Source organism: Sciurus vulgaris, assembly GCF_902686455.1.
Source record: "Sciurus vulgaris genome assembly, chromosome: 2".
Taxonomy (NCBI): Eukaryota; Metazoa; Chordata; class Mammalia; order Rodentia; family Sciuridae; genus Sciurus; species Sciurus vulgaris.
The window spans coordinates 132,308,554-132,326,100 of NC_136462.1; the positions used below are offsets into that span (position 1 = coordinate 132,308,554).

General features: G+C 48.9%; 1 long non-coding RNA gene across 3 annotated transcripts in view; it reads right to left on the reverse strand.

Moving 5' to 3' along the window:
• LOC306650488 overlaps nucleotides 1-17,547 on the reverse strand; it is a 105,362-nt gene that overhangs the window by 23,247 nt on the left and 64,568 nt on the right. The window contains exons 3-5 of one of the 3 annotated variants that reach the window (XR_013760936.1): nucleotides 6,409-6,481; nucleotides 5,482-5,558; nucleotides 1,766-2,188 (exon numbers count right to left, since the gene is read on the reverse strand). This is a non-coding gene — a long non-coding RNA (uncharacterized lncRNA). Of the gene's footprint in view, nucleotides 1-1,765; nucleotides 2,189-3,445; nucleotides 3,882-5,481; nucleotides 5,559-6,408; nucleotides 6,482-17,547 lie in introns of those variants that run through there. The other 2 variants (XR_013760937.1, XR_013760935.1) reach the window with 2 other exon arrangements.

Genomic DNA, 17,547 nt, shown 5'->3' on the forward strand with positions numbered 1-17,547 from the left:
AGCACATGATCTGTGACAATTGTCCTGTGTTCTCCTGCCCCTCCCTAGAGAGCCAAGGGAGGGATTATTAGGGAGGCGGCTCCCCCAGGGTGCGGGGGAGGGCTATACCTCCTGTGGCGTGTGTCATGTGGAGCGTGTGCCCAGCTGTTGCTTGATACCCACTTGGCACAGCTTTCCCTCTGCTGGCTGCCTGCAAAGCTGCTATAAATACGGAGCTCTTACCCAAACAAACAGCGCAGATGGGTCCCCAGGGACCTGAGAGCTCCAAGCTACATGTGCTGGGGGGTGGGGAATGGGGGTATGGGAGAGCAACATAGGGACTCCCTGAGCCCCAGGCAGATGGGAGGCAGTCCAACCCTATTTGGTTTGTAACTCTGGTATCAGGGGCCAGGAGTCATTTGTCACACCCTGAGAGGAAAAACAATGAATGAACTTCAAACACATACATTTCCATGAGCTGGGGACAGGTGACAATCCAACCTCTTTTGGTTCCAGCAGTCAAGATCATGATGTGTCTAGGTAAGGCAGAGCAGTCAGTGCCAACCTGGTCACCAATGAAGCCACAAAAACTGGTCCTGCGGGGCAGGATGTGGCTTCTTGTGTTCCCTGCAAGGCTTCTCAAATCAGTTGTAGATCCTTTCTTGGAAAGTCATGGAAATTTTTGGTGAGCTCAATTTTAACACCTCCACCTGCTCCAAGGAAGGAGCCCTAAAATACATTTTGTAGGTTTGGGTAAGGAGGAAAGAGTTGGACCTTTTCCTGATGCAGAGGTAAGGCAGTGAGCACTTGCAGGTGCTCTAGGGTTTGTCTGATAAGAAAGGAATGTGCAGACAGAAAGGCAGATGTGAGAGCTGATAGGTAGCACAAAATGATGGCACAGGGCCTCTGGTTCAAAGTGGAATGGTTTTGTGATTTGCTACTGAATATCACACCCTCCTGGGCTCACAGAGCACAGGCACTCAGGGTTCTGCCCTACATGTGTGAAGTGTCTGCAGCTGACCCATGAACCATGCTTGGCAGAGGTCCCCGGGCACTGGGCTGAAGAAGAGATAGCCCAAAACCCTTACTGGAAGGTGGAGAAGAAGCAGGAGAAGGGATTCCCATGAACACTCCATTGTCCCATCAACCTCACTTACAAAATACAAATTCAAGGATAAAATTAAAAAGAGTTCTAAGGTAGTGACTGCAGAGAGCTGAACCCAAAACCCCAGCCACCTTCTAAGCACACTTGGCAGGTGTGGTGTGGCAGTAGGGTGGTCACCCTCTGAGGTGGGCCTGCCTCCAAGGTCTTCCTCCCACCTTTCTAAGATAAACTTGCTCCCAGCTTCCAGGCTGGTAGAGTGCTTGGTTGGGGTCGGGGAACTGTGGTAGAATCAAAGAGCCAGATTTGGAGGTCAAGGTGAAGTAGGCTGAACTGGAAATGGGAGTAGATGGGAAGAGCTCTACCTAGATTTGATGGCCCACACATCCACCCATAGCAGCTGGAAGTAGACTGCTGAGGGTTCACACCTCTCCCCTCCCCAGAATCTGTATTCCAACTCAGGAAAAGCCCTTACCCAAGATGATGTCTCCAGATGCTTGTCTATGGCCAAAGACTACTGATGTCTTTGGTGCAGATCTGGGACCACCCTGGGTCCTTCTCTCCCTTTGTGCATTCCTGCCCTCCTCACTCCAGACGTGTCCTCCTGGAAGCAGACTTGGCCTGGAATCATTTGCCAACAGCATGCACTGAGGGTCCACCTCAGATGGCAGGTGGAGCACGCCCTAGCAAAGTGATCGTCACCCTGAATCAGGAGGTTTTTGGGGATGAGGACCTCTGACTGGTACAACATCCTGGCATGTGAGAGGTCAGAGGTGCCTGGAGCTGGGAGGACATGCTGCTCTTAGCACTCATGATGATGAAGAGAGAAGACCAATTAAGTCAAAGTATGAGAAACAAAGGACCTCCCTGGAGTATTCAAGGAATTCCTAATTTCTGGCAGTTGGAAAAATGGTGTTGAGGGGATAGAAGGGAAGAGGGTGGACAGTACAGGGGACCAGTCTCAGAAGTTACTCACAGGAGTGGAAGAGCTGTCAGCCTTCGAAGGAGTCTCATGCCAGTCAGGTCAGAGAGAAGGGATGGTCCTGAGACTAGATGGGGAGGTGCAGTGGACAACTTGGAAATTCAGATTCCCGTGAACAGCTGGGCCTGTAGAAGTGACAACCCTCCTTGGTAGGTGACAGTGTTCCTTCCCCCATCCTGCTTGAAGAGCACACAAAGGCATCAAGTGGAGCATTGTCTAACAAGATGAAGCTTGGTCCCTCAGGACCTACCTCTCTAATCAGTCTGAGGGAGCCAGACTGATAGACAAAGGATTTGCACTGGGGCAAATCCCAATGCAGTCAAACCCCAGCACCTGGGAAGGTGCTGGACCTGCTAAGGGAGGGAAGAGCTTGTTAATTTAATTTTAACTTTTGGAAACTGCACATAAAATTTTCCATCTTTCTTTGCCATTTTTACGTGTCCACCTGCGTGATATTGAGTACATTAACATGGTTGTACAATCATCACCACATCTATCCACAGACTCTTTTCATCTTGCAGAACTGAAAACTCTGTCCTCATTAAACACTAACTCCCCATTCCTCCCGGCAACCACCCTTCACCTTCATCTCTCTAGTCCATCTGCTCCAGACATCTCACATGGGTGGAATCATATGGGATTTTTCCTTCTGTAACTGCTGTGTCTTGCTCAGCAGAATGTCCTCAAGGTTCACCCTAGTCATAGCATGCATCAAAATAGGCAGGGAGGGGTTTCATGCTCTGGAAGCTGCAGGCCCAGGCTACAACTGGAAGATCAGTAGCATGTGCCTGGGTCTGGGTCCTAGGGTGCTGGAGCAAAGAGGGTGGAGCTTAGGATGAGGAAGACCCATCCATGTGGCCACACCCTCCCTGATAAGGAACTTCATGTCCTGACAAGGATCCCAGGAGATGGTGCTACTGTAACTAGGATAACTGCTTGGAAGAGCTAGGAGGGGACAGTGCACATTGCATGTAGAAAAATGCCAGAAACACACACAAGGGACCAAAGTCTCCGAGTAAGGAAAGAAAACCCAAGCTGATGGACTGCCACCCCTCCCATTTATCAATGTGACAAAGAGTGCCAGTGAGGGGTGATGTATTGTTGAGAAGTTCAGAGGGTATGTCCTCTGAGGTCAGAGCTGGCAGTAGAGGATACTACAGGGACCCCCATAGTAATGGGGAAGGATGACAGGGTGTCAATGGAACAGATGACAGTTGGTGGTATTACTCCACCAGCAGCTAGGTGAATGCAATTATCTCAGAGAGTGGCCAGTCAGATAGCATCTGGGGGCCTGATATGCAGAAAGCCACAGAACCATTCCAAGAACCCAGAGGTAGACTAGGGCAGTCAACTCAGACGTTGTCATAACCAGAATGGACGATAAGGAGCCTGAAGGTGACCTCTTCCCTTTGCAGCCCCTGAATCATAATCTCTTGGCCAATTTCTGATCCTAAGACAGTGTTCAGACCCAGGGCTCAGACTGAAGGAGAGGCAGATTCTCTGAGGATGGACCTGTTACCCCATAGAAAGTGTAAGCAACAGAGACTCCTCCAGGCCCTCCCCAGAGAGATCCCCAGACATTTATTTGGGGTTCCATGCACAGGGGAGTAGGGAATGTCCAGAAGCTTTTAAGACTGTGGGACACAGGATCTAAACTGACATTGATGAGTGGAGACGCCAGCTCTTATTAGGGAGAAGCACATGGTAGCAGTCTCAGGTTTGGCTTGCTGTGTCCATGGGGTTGTTTCTCTGCTTCCTGAAGTTCTTGTTAGGGTGAAGGTCATTGGAAGTCAGCAGAACGCCCCACAGGTTTCTTACCTGTGGGGTAAGAGCTCATCAGAGTAGGAATGGGCCTGGTGGAGACCTCTGAAACTGCCCCCTCCTCTGGTCATGAGAGCAAGTCAAATGTGATCAGTGCCACCCTCAAAAAATCCAGTAGTTCAGGGGCGTCATATCTCCCTTTAAAAACTAAATATATGATGGCAGTGGGTTATACAAACTTAACCAAGAAGTGCCCCCATCTGATATATTTGAATAAGTGTCCACCAAAGGCCCATGTGCTTAAGGCTTCGTCCCCAGCCATGGCATCATTGGGAGATTGAGGAACCTTTGAGAGGTAGGGCCTAGTGTGGAGGAAGTTAGGTCATTTGGGGCATATCCTTGAAGCGGATTATGGGACTCTGGTCTCCTCCTGTTTCTCTCTGTTTCTGACTACCATGAGGTGAAGAGCTTTGTTCAACCATGTACTCCCTACCACAAGTGCTGCCTCACCACAGGCCCTGAAGCAACAGAGTCAACAGACTATGGACTGAAACCTCTAAAACTATAAGCTAAAATAACCCTTGTACATTGGTTATCTCACATATTTTGCTACAGTAAGCTGACTAACACAGCATGCTTGTTATGGCTGAGGCCGTTTCTTAAGTAGAAGAGATTCACACAGGTCAAGGGCATGGCTTTCTGCCATCCCTGGGGCCTGGACTGTCTGGTCATGCCAGAGAGGATTTGTGTGTACTGGATTTTACTTACAGATGGCTTGTCCTCCATGCTTATCACACACAAATTCAGTGGTTTTTGGCTTGTCCAAAGAAATAGGTGAAAAATCATTCATGCCAGGGTCATAGTGGGAGCTGGCTGAAGGGTGAGATGTGCTGGACAGCTGGAAGAGTAAAGGGTCCAGGTGGATAGCCCCCGTGAGAGGGGGCTAAAGGAAGCCAGCCCCATGGTAGGAGAGAGCTGGCAAAGGAAGGGGTCCTGGAGAGTGCTTCCATGTACCTGTTCAAGGATGAGTTACCAGGGGCAGGGGTGGAGTTCATAGTCTGTCAGGGGAACAGGACATGCACTGTTTGAGGCCTAGGTGGGCCTGGGATCAATTGGGGATCAATAAGCAGATCTCAAAAGATCTCAGGGACAGGAGTGAGTGATGAAATATTGAATGTAATGGCTACTTAGAGCTCTGCTAGTCCACATGGCAATTTTGTGCCAACACAATAAAAAATAGCTCTCAGGCCCCAAGGGCAGGGTCCTGGGTGGGACTTCACCTCAGCATGCTGAGGACTGACAACCACCAGACATGTCCTGGAGCCTGCTGCTGACCCTGAGATGTTAACAAAGTCCTAGAGTTTTTGTTCCTGATGGGCCTCTCTGACAGTTCAGCTTGATCTCTTCTGCCCTATAAATGTTCAAACAGAAATCCCAGTCCCAGAGACCCCCTACATGACATCCCCAAATGGAGAAGATGTAATAGATGGGCTGGCCTCACACACCTCTAGACACTGTGGCAATTTCTTCTTCCTCACCCTGCCCTCAGCCCCCAACCTCTACCTTTACCCTGTTCTGCAAGTGGCTTGGGGCATTGGTGCTATCTAGCTCTACCCAGCCCCCTAGGACCCACTTTCTACCCTCAGGGCTCACTCACCATTGCTTCTTCCAAAAGGGAATTCCCCAGTCAAAGAGGAGGATGATAAAAATTCTTCTGCCTTGTTCCTTTGGGAACTGATCAAGAGAATAGAGTGAATTGGGGCTCCATGAAGTGGTCCCGAATCCACCTTCCTTGCACCTACAACATGCCAGTCACTGAACTTCTAGGCCTCATGATTTCTGAGAAGAGGAGGTGATGAGGCCTAGTGTAGAGGAGTTCCTCTGTCTAACCCATAGGATGCACCATCCCCTCCATGCTGTTCTGAGACCTCATGAATAGGAGGTTCTTGGAGAGAAGGAGGCTGCAGCTCCTGACGTACCTCTCCAGTAGGTACAGGCTTCCTCCAAGCTTTCAAACCCTGCAGTTCCCCTGCCAGCTGCAACAGTCGTGGGACCATCAGGACCCTGGCTCCCCACTTACAGTCCTTCTCAAGGTGCCCCTCTCCCGTGTGCCCACCTGCTTTCCATCAGGCCCTGGCTGGCACCTCAGCTGGAAGATTAGAAGCTAAACATGTCCCAGCTCCCATCTGCCTGGCCCATGGGGCATTTGGGAAGGACCTGGCTTTCTTTCCCAAGCCTGACATGCTCAGATCCCTGAGCAATCCTTAACTATATGGCACACCAACACACCTTTCTATTGTTTGTTTCAAAAGGAGGACCTTTTTGAAATTTTCAATGAAGATGATAAAAATGAATATAGACCTGTTTCCTTAGATCAATTTTTGCCCTTGTACATGTTGGTGTAAAGTTTATTTGCCCCAACGTGTTCAGAGATGAAAGTCATGTCATTTTCTCAGCAGTGTTCTGGGTACATAAGTCTTAAGAGTGAGCCATGTCCTGAGAGATGTCTAGATCGCCTGTATCTTAGTGTGTTGCTATAACAGAATGCCCAAGAATGGGTACATTATAAGGGACAGAGACTTACTTCTTCTTGTTCTGGAGGCTGGGAAGTCCAAGGTCAAGGGGTTGCATCTGGTGAGGGTCTTCTTGCTATTTATCTTGTGGTGAAAAGCAGAAGAGCAAAAAAGTGAGAGCTAGAAAGAGAAAGAATACAGGTGTGGGGGTGGAGTGGGAGTTGTAGGGGTCCGGATTATGAAAGGACCAAAGGAAGTCAAACTCATGTTTTTATCAGGAAGCTACTAGCTTGATAATTCACCTACTCCCTGGATAACGGCATCTAGGATGTGCCTTCATGAGGACAGAGCCAGTGCTCCAGACCTAATTACTTCTTAAGTTCTCTCCTCGTAACATTGTTGCATTGGAGTAGCATTGTTTCCAACATACAAACTTTGGGGAACACATTCAAAGCACAGCACCCACAGGGCTGGGGCAGCTCCTGGAAAATGCAGGGTCTGAAGTTTAAAAAGGAAGAACCCTCAGAGAGAGAAGCCCTACACACCCAAGCTCTCCTTTGAGGCACTCATGGTCCAGATGACTTGGGGCAGAATTAGGATCTTTGGTGGTGAGACAGGGGTAACTGCAGGGTCCTGGACAAAACTGAAGCCCAAGATAACACTGCAGAAGGCAGGATTCTCCGTGGAGATGGGTATCCCACACAGGTTCCAGTCAAGCTGGACATGCTGGTGGAAGGCCCTCTTCCAACCCAGAGGTTTTGCTTCAGAGTCATGGGCTCACCCTTGCTTTTATTTCTTCTTCAAGGTAATTTGAATTCAATCAGACCTGGGAGGCAGTTGATCAGGGTGGCAGCCTGATCGACCTCATGAGGTCTAGTGGGGGAATGGCCCAGGTCCAAATCCTTCTTCCACTGCTTGCTAGCCTCATCCCCTGAGAAAGTTATGTAATTCTGTAAACCAAAGCTTCCGGATTTATAAAATGGGATTAAAATTGCACCTCTCCCCACCCCAACAGTTTTGCGAGGATGAAGCAGGATAATGAAGGGAAAAGTCTCTGCCTGGTACCAGTTACCGTAGGTTTCTGTCTGAGTGGAACAGCCCAGGCCCTGTGTAGGGCAGGGGCCTTCAACCAGGCTGGAAGACATAGAAGTGGTGCAGGCCCAGATAGGCCTCCATAGAGCAGTAGAGTGCTTGGATTTGAGGGACCATCTGATGGAGCTTGCAGCCTGTTTTCCTGAGCAGATGGAGCTCCCAGGGCTGCAGCAGAAGCTCCTCTGGAAACAGAATCCATTCAGCCTGATCCTGAACCCAAAATAGTCTCCTCTCCTTTGGGTAGAGCAGCATGGCCAGCTGCTCCGCTGTGCAGGTTCCTGGCCAAGGTGAAGCTCCACCTGGTACAGCATGTGCATGTTACACTAAGCTCCTCCACCTGCAGGGGCAGGCCAGGCAGAGGCCTTGGGGCTTCTTTGGAAAACACCCTCCTGAAGTAGGAATCAAGGGCCAAGGAGGGGAGGAGTCCTTGAGAGCAGGATGTGTGGGATTCTGGCCTGCCTACCCTGAGGCTCATCCTGAATTCTGGACTGTGCCCAGGACTCTACCAAGGCCACACCTTCCAGAATTTTTTTTGTTGTTGTTTTTCTGTTTTCTTTTTTTTCTCCTCCTCCCTACCTCCTTGTCTTCCTCCGCCTTTTTTTTTTTTTTTTTTTTTTTTTTTTTAAACAGGCCAGTCTTCTCTTTCAATTTCCAAGTCCAAATATTTCAACCTGGCCGCTAAACCTCCTACCATTGGGGCCTGCCAGGCCTTTGCCAAACCAATCACCTGGAATAAACAGCATACTTTCCCTGCCCTCCTCTCCATGCTGGCTTGTCTGTGTTGGGGAAACCCACCTGTTCTCACACCCCACGGCCCAGTGGGTTCAGAACTTCTTTTCATGCCAGGCTCCTGCAAACATGTTGGGACTCACAGATGCACTTTCAGGATACACCTACTACTGGTGGAGTCCCCACCAGGGCCATATGCCACTTTATCCTCAGTGGTGTTATTAGTTTCATTTTGCACTTGAGTTTTCTGATGCCAAAGCCAAAAAGGTTGACGCTTGAATCAAAAACTTGATCCACCCTGAGCATTCCTGGTGGCCCAGGTTACCAGAGGAATTCTTCGTGCTCCTTTGTCTCAGGGTGTATTTGGGTCTCCCAACTAAGTTTAGCCATCCAAGAGGTCAGATGCCAGGAATGACTGGGGGTCCTAGCATAGCTGTTATTGTGTTTAGTTGCTGAGTTGCGTTGAAAGGACAAGAAGACTTTCCTCATCTATTTCCTCCACTTGTGATTGATGCCAGGGCCTAGGCTCCACTCTCTGAAGACCCATCTAATATACGTTCTTGTGACAGTGTTCTCTGAGTTCTCCCCTGGCATGGGCACCTGAATATTGCAAGGGCGCTCAACAGGAACAGCAGTAGCCAGATAATGACTAGCATAATAGGGGCAGCATTCCCTGAAGGGGTGGAGCCTCCAGGTAGGGCAGCAGGAGGAAGTAACAAAGACTCCAGGGCCTAGGAAGTAGCTCAAATACTAAAGCGCTCACCTAGCATGCAAGGCCCTGGGTTCAATCCTCAGTACTGCCTCAGTACTGCCATATTTTCTCTCCTTCACCAAACTGTTTCAGTTTCCTCTGCTCAGCTAGGCTTCAATGTTGGTTCATAAAAACTGCAGACTTTCAGTACAAATGCTTTGGTCTGCCCCTCCTCTTATCCACTCACTAAGAGATATGAAAAACACTTGCTAATACCTCAAGGTCATACCCTAGAATGATACCGCCAGTAGCCCTTAAGTGCCTGACAGAGGCAACTCAACATTACCAGGAGAATTTACTGTTTGTTCCAATCAAAACCTGGTGATAGGTAGATAGGCCCCCAAATGCCCTTGTAGAGCCATTACTGTCAAAAGCTTGCACTTGTAAATCTTTGCTCTACCCCTTTGAGGATATAAATTTTCCACAATTCAGAACTGTCACTATGAGGACCTGGGAGTCATCTCTTTGAAATGCAAATATTCAGGAAGATGTTCTGACTCTGGCTTTTTCCCTAATCCCTGTGGGAGAGGGGCTTGACCGGGTGGGCTTCTTACTCTGATGTGCACCACAGCCTCCTGTCAAGAGATATGAGAAATATATAATGAACTATTATAAATTACTGTCACTCCACTATGCTGTAGAACACTGGAATTTGTTCCTCCTAGTTCTTTGGTACCCACTAGCCAACATCCCTCTGTCCCCCCTTTCACATCCCCTTCTCAGCCTCTGGTGATCCCCATTCTACTCTCTATTTCTGAATTTGACTTTTCATATTCCACATGTGAATGTGGACATGCAGCGTTTGTCTTTCATTCATGGGCGATCTTCAGGTCCATCCATGTTGGATTCCATTTCTTTTAATGGCTAAATTGTATTCCATTGTGTGTATATACCACATTTTCTTTACCCATTCATCCAACCATGAACACCTAGGTTGATTGTGTATCTTGACTATTGTGAATGTTTGAGGCGATAAAAATGCCAATTACCCTGATTTGATCATTACGCATTACATACATGTATGGAAATAGCACGCTGTACCCCAGGAGTATGCAAAATTATGATGTGTCAATTTAAAAACAGAGAAGTATGTTTCCCTCCCAAATAAGAACCAACTCTGCCTAACTCTCCTCAATGTCCTTTCCTGAGTATGACCCAGCATTTAAATAGTGTTCTCCCTTTTGTTCTGGTAAGGTTGAGCTCAGTTTTTGCTCAACTCTCTTCCCTATTGCAGTGGTTATTACTGAATAGTCTATCCTTGCCATTTAAACTATGTTTAATAGAGGAAAGAGGTCGATATGGGCGTCTCACCCTTGTTGTTACCAGGGTGTGTCTCAGTGAGCTTTGAGCAATCCTCCCACCTGTGTGCCTCTTCTCCAAGGTTTAGTGACACATAATATAATGCCAGTTTTGCCCCTGGTGGCAGTCCCAGAACCAAAGGCATTCGAGGGGTGCCCACTCATGGGATATGTGCTTTCCCCATGCCCCCTTGCACAATGGAAGGAAGCACAGGGAGGCACAGATGGCAGCACCTGTTCACTGTTCCACTTAGCTTCCCACTTGACCTTTTTTTCTGCTGAGAAAAAAATTATTCAGAGGTGGACTCAGCCCCCAGGACCTAATCTTTCATAATGCAGGTGTTTGATAAGATTGCCCTCCTGCACTGGCATGATTTTCCCAGGTCTGTATTTAGATTCGCAGGTGCAGCAGTCAGTCTCAAAGGCTAACCTGTATTTGATCCTGGTGACAGGCCACCACCATTTCCCCAAGGTCCTTTAGATTTCAAGTGCCAAGTAGTAAAGAGGACCCAAGGACAGGAATCAATCAGATCACACCAAGAATCACAGGGCCATGACCCTCAAGGACACTGTGCAGGTGTGACCTTAAATGGCTTTGTATACATGAGACCTGTAGTAAATAACACAAATAGCTTTAGAGTTCATAAAGGGGAAACACAGAGCTCTGGGGAGGGAGAGCTCCTGATGTGTGTGTGTGTGTGTGTGTGTGTGTGTACACATGTGTGCATGCATGTATTGCATGTGTGTTCAGCACTGCTTCTGTATGGCAGGTGGGCACGGGGTCTCAGGGGTCTTGGCAAGAAAGGGGATGTGAAGGCAAGCAGCCATTGTAGAAGTGGGAACAGATGGTCAGATAGTACCCAAGAGGCCTGGAGGATACAGCAAAATCCCCTAGTTTTGGGGTTTTCAATGGTGGGGCATTATTAGCACCTTGTGATCCCTGTGAAGGCTAGGATTGATTTCCGTGCCATTAAGTCTGGGCCCTAAACATGCTTCTGGTGCCCACACCAGGAACAGCCTGATTCCTGAAACTTTGCCTTCTAAGGAGACAGGAGCAGGGGTAGGAGTAGGCAGGGAACTAACCAGATGTGTTCTGAAAGGAGGAGAATCAGAGCTGAGTTTTTAGTCAGTAACCTATCCACAGATGCCCATGGCAAAGACCTGTGTATTCACCCTCAAAGATAAAAGATGGTGGTGATTCCCATCTCAAACTGAAAACACAAAATGTGAACTTCTGCTAAAATGAAAACAGCTCCTTTCTAGGCCTCCTAACTTCCAGGTGCCATCTTTGCAGTGACAATCCCTCCTCCCCCAACACATGACCCAGCTTTGTTCTGAGACCTGTGGAGGCTGCTTGGTGGCAGCAGCATCAGTCCTGATGCACCCCAAGAGTCGTGTGGTGACACAGTGGCATCCCACACCTGGGCAGGGGGAACTCTGCTCCTCCACTCCAGTGCAGTTGTATGGTACCGCTCAGTCAGGGCTGCCCAAAGAGCAGGACTGGATGACAAAGAACCCAGGCGCATTGTTCCTAAAAAAATGCCATTCTCCTCTGGGAGAGATAGATCTTTTGGGGACTTAAAAATTGTCCCACCCCAGCAAATATTTTTGTATTGCCTTTAATACATTCAAACATGACTGCCTTACCCACCATGAAGATAGTGAGATGGAGGCTGAGCCCTAGGACCCAGCTGCAGCGACATTGCATATTTTTCTCTTCTTGTGGTTTCTCCTCAGGGTTAGGCAATGTTTCATTTCTCGGCATAACGACTGACAGAGCTGGCCTGTCTCCACAGTGTCAACATAGTCTCATCAGTGGAGGGGGCTGGGAGACACGGGCCTGGAGAGCTGGACTACGTCAGCCTGTGAACTCCCTGGGCACCTTCTGAGCCTATTAATTAATGCAGCAGTGAGAAGCCCCAGTGTTCCCTGGAGGGCACTGGGTGGAGGGCAAGGCTGGCCCAGGAGTGTTCTATTAAGATTAGGACACAGTGAATGTCTAACCACAGGCACTGCTCCAGGGCCAGTCACCACAATACCATCCATGTCAAAGACCACCATGCACTGGCCAGCATCTGCTCTCCAGTGATTAGGCTGCTCTAGGCTGGGACCCTTGATGTCCTGGCTTGCTGGTAGTCTGCCCCAGTTCCTAGTCTCAACTCTCTTTGTCAACCCCTCACCCCCAGCTGGCCCAGTTGGCTCCTCCAAGGGCCACTCAGAGAGTCCCTGTCAGGTTCCAGGTGTTTACCTCTTGTTGATTCACTTCTCAGAAGTCACTACAGTGTGACAATGAACTGTAGAGTAGGGCTTTAACCCAGGCCTGGTGCCTGCAAGACCATAGTGGCACCAGCAAAGGGCATCAGAGGGTGCCCTACTCTCCACATGGGCTTCTGCACCCAGGATTGAACACCCTCTTAACTTGGGCAGTGGCTCCCTACTTTGGGGTCTGAGGACTTCACATGGGCTCTCAGGAACTACCACCTTGATGGGCTGCACCCCAAATGCAGTCTTCAGGTCCTTGATCCTCCCGCCCCTAATCAGGTTCTACCCTGCCTGGCTGTGGCCACGCGGGGCCCACACTGTGTTTGCCAGTATTTAATCCCATTCCACAGGTGGTGTTGGGGTAGCTGTGATCAAAATCAATTTTGACAGCCCTGTTCTCTGCTTTGCCAGCCTTCTGCAGTTTGCATGACCTGTGACCCCACACCGTGGTCAGCTGGGGAAAACTGTTTCTTTACTGATACAGGGAAAGGATGTGGGTGGCAAGCCCCCAGACCCTTCTTACTACTTGAATGTGGCCCTAATGTTGGAAGCCATCTCACTGTGAGGAAGGCCCAGAGGATTCTCTAAGATAGTTGAGCCTGAACCACACTCACAGTGAGTGTCTGTCCCTGCTCCCTGCAGCCAGACTCATTCTTGGCTACTGCCCCACTGGGCCCTAGAAACCCTTGCAGTACAGAAGTGGGGGGAGGAGCAGTGTTGCCTGACTCCCCACTCCCTAGCATTTGGCAGACTCAAGATTGAAATCTTTCTCCCCCTGGAGGTGATCTAGCCCATCAGCTCCCTGTAACAGCTTGAGTGGGTTTTCACCTTTGTGACTATGCTGGTCTCTAGAAGCCCCTTTGTCCTCTTCTCTGTCTCAGAGTCTGCAAGAGGAAATCAATAAGGTATCAGACAGCTCCCCAGGGGAAAACCTCCTGCAGGGCCAGCTCACCTGGAATCTGCATGGCCAGTTATTTTGTAACCAGCCAGGGTGAAGGTGCTCTCTGACATGCACATTCTTTCTGTGCCCCTTTGACACTCCCTGTCACCCAATGTCACACGCAGGAGAACCACAGGCTTCTATTCCCTGCAGTTCTCTCCCCAGTGCTCAGTCCAGGACAGGTGGAAGGGGCCTGCTGCAGGCCTGGGGACCATCATATGGGCTTCCTAAAGCTGATACCACTCCTTCCCCTTGTACATGTAGATATGTGCTGCATGTGTGTACATGTGTGTGAGAGAGAGAGGCCCTTAGCACGAAGCTCAGGGTCTTGAAGCCACTCCCACCCCCACCCTTGTCCCCACATTACTTCTCAATACCACAGTGCTCTGGGTGCCACTCCTCAGGGTTGTTGCCCTGAATCCTCAACTGGTAACTGAATTTGGGCCTGCAGCCTCCTAAGTACACGCATCCCCTGCAAGCAGCCTTAACAAGGAGGCACAAGAAGGGAGATGAGGTAGGGGTCTCTGAAAGCGCAGGTGCTGCTCAGATGGAGGACCAGGATGCAGGGGCTGTTCTCCCCCCTCCCCCACCAGAACTGGCTGTTCTGTTCTGGTCAGGAATAGGAAGTCCTTCCTGGCAGCCAAGCAAAACAGGGTCAACCCAGGTGTAACCCAGAACACCAGAGCAGACCGGGGGAATTCTGGGAGGATAGGAGGAGCCCCCAGTGAGAGGGACCCCTGGGAAGACTCTATCTTGACTGCAAATGACACACAGAGCCCTCCACTTTGTGACTGGGAGCCAGGCATGGGAACAAGACGAAAGACAAGTTCAGGAACCCACAACCACAGTGGGTTTCGGTTCAACCAGCATTTGCAGAACCCCAGCTTTGTGACAGGCAGGGTGCTCAACTTTGGGAAGGTGCCAAGAGGAAGGTGGTACAGGCCTGCCATCCTTAGCATCTACTCTGAGCAGATGGCACCAAGGAAGGGTTGTTCACTGGTGCACATCAGGGGGCCATCCCCAGCAGTTTGGCTGACTGTGGAGGGGAAAGTAGGTTTTTACCAATGCTAGGGAAAGAACAGTGGAGAGAGGGTGACAGGCAAGCCAGCTGGCTATTTGGCTAGAGTATGGGCTGGGGGCAGGAAAGGTGACAAGGGCCAGAGCAGGGCAGGAGTTTGTCAGCCAGGGAACAACAAACTAAAGCTACAGGTTATGGAAGATAGTAACGGTGGGGGTGGCAGCATTGTCATGGGGGTGAGTAAGACAGGGCCATTCTGAGTTGTAGAATGTGTGCAGCAATCCCCTCAAATGGCATAGGGAACTTCCTGGCTCAAGTTAAGAAATCTAGTTAAAAGCTAGAAAGAAAGAACAATCACCTTTCCAGGTAGAAATCCAATTCCAGTTGACCCTCATCAAATAATGAAATGCACTGTAGAATGTGTTTGGTTGCAGTTTCCAGGGTCTTCATGTTTAGGCCAGATCTCTTACAAGGGAGAGTTTTGGCAAAAAGTCTATGCACAATTTAGGTCTTTAGCCAAAAAAAAAAAAAAAAAAAAAAAAAAAAAATTCTAGCTGGCTTTATCAAAAAGAGGACCTTGGGCAAGGAAGTCACACTGAAGCTCCAAAGAGCCCCAGAGCAGGGTGTGGTGGCCTTTGAAATTGGACCTGGGTGCTTACAGGATGCAGGTTGCTCTGGGCTCCCCCTGCATTCATATGTAGCTCCTTTCTCTGCAAACATGTGCACCTTGCTGGCTAGACCCTGCTATGGAAAATGACTGCTCCCAATCTCCCCAAATTTATTTCTCTGTAAACTGAAAAATTAGTTCTGATTTTCTGGGGTCAGTTCCATGCTTCTGAGGAACTTGCTCTGATTGGTGTGGCTTGATTCAGGGACCCATCTGGGGACCAATCAAATGTGGCTCATTCAGGGGCAAGTCATGCTGTAGAAAAGCACCCTCACATCTGAATCAGAAGGAGTAGGTCCCAGGAAATTGCTAGGTGGTGCTGAGGGTATGGGTCTCACACACACAGCACATGTACACACATATTCACATACAATACACATCATACAGATGCATACACACACACAGAAACTGACTTATTTAGAGAAAATGGCATATGTGCATATATTTGCCCTCCAATATCTCAGTGCAGTCATGTTTACATGTGTGATTGCTATAGTGAACAGCTACAGATTAGGGCCAGGTAAGTTTCTTGATTTTTGTCAGATGCCTACATGTCTGGTCAGCATTATGGTAGTTTAATGTTTAGCTTGGACAAAAAGTAGTCATCAAGGGCTTGTCTGCCACACTGGGTCATGCCCTGAGGGCACAGCAGTATAAAATAGGATCCCTCTCCTGCATATAAGGACTTTCCTTGGAGCCAGAGGGAACATGGATGATAGATCACTATCTCCTATAGTAGAGAGAGAAATTAGAATTTACTCAACTCTAGTTGTCTTCCTCTCTCCCCACTCTCTTTCTGTGTGTGTGCGCGCACACATGTGTGTCTTCAGCAAAAATTTTCCCCCAAAATAATCCTGTGTGAAAATGTAAACATTCCAAGGTATCTCTGAAAATGAGGACAGATGCCTAAGACAAGTTCCCATCTCCCCCTTATAACTTCTCTTTCCCCAGGGTAAATCATGAACACACCTTTAGAATCAGTTTGGAAAATTAACAGACCCCCTATCCCTAGCATCAAGTTTTCCCTCCTACCTAGGCTGCCACAACCTCCTTCTTCTTCATAGCACAAGTCTCCTGAGCCCCTGTGTCCCTTCCTGGGGTCTGCAAGGAACTTGGGTGCCTGATCCAAGAATTGAAAATGGCAGCTTTGGGTTATGCATACGAGGGCTGAGGGTGAGTTGGTTAAGGGTGCTGGCTCATGGTTCCTCCACCCCTTCCCTCCAGAGCCTTCCTCTGCTTCAGCTCCTGTGGTAGGGGACCCAGTACTGACCCTTCCTGTGGCACTCAGGTCCCAGGTAGGGATCACATAGCTTCCCCTTGGACTGACCATCCAGGTCCTCTTATATCCCAGAAGTGTGGTTTTGAAGCATTGCAGTTTTAGTTAGTGTTACCTTGATAACTAATGAGGTTGAGTACCTTATGTATCTGGCTACAAGTCTGCCTCACTTTACAGAAGGACAAAAAAACAACTTGCAGAGATGGCCAAAGCAAAACAAGGCACACAGTGTTTTAGTAATGTGTCAGGTCACTGACATTATATTATTCATCCTTACAATGACCTGCATCTTTATACATGAATAGACCACAGCCTGGACTTGATCTTGTCCCCAAGTTCACACAGCTGGTAGATGTTGAGCAGGAAGTTTAAACCAGAATCCTAAGATTCTACAGCCCCCATTCTGCAGTAAACCAGCATGGATTGTCAGTGGCCACAGAGTACAAGCGTCCTAGGCCCCATCTCCCATCCACATGTCCTTGGTACTGCCCCAAGATGAGCACAGTCTGCATGGTAGCATTTAGCTACTCCTCTTATCTTCCCTCCCTTAAAATCCTACAAGAGACCCCAGGCCTGCAAAGAGCACCATCTTCCCAGAAGATTGGATGCCTATTGGCTACATGTGCTACTATTTGCAAAGCTCCCTCCTCTGGCTTCACTGATGACACATCCTTGAAGTCGGTGGGTCCTAAATTGTTCTGCTCCCACTGCCTTGGGTGCTCTTCCCTCTTCTCTGCCTTACAGACTCCCCACAAGACCATATTTCCCAAGGCTCCAGGTGCCTGTTGCTCACAACACTCTCTTCCCATCATTCCCACCTGTCCATAGCCCCAGCTGTGCCGTGATCTCCTAGGTATCCTAGCATTTGGGCCTGTGGGAGGTCAAAAGAGCTGTTATGGTCTGAACTGTGTCTCTCCAAAATTCATGTGTTGCAGCCTTGACCCCTGGACTTCAGAATGTGACTAATTTGAAGATCTTAGAGGACAACTAAATTAAAACGAGGTCCAGTATTTATAACCAAGGTCCTTGTAAGAAGAGGAGACTAGGAAATACAGATACCAAGGATATGCCAGAAGGAAAGACCATGTGAGGACACAGGAAGAAGACTGCCAACTTTAAGTCAAGGAGTGAGGCCTTACTAGAAACCAACCCTGCTGGTACTTTGAATTCTGCTGAC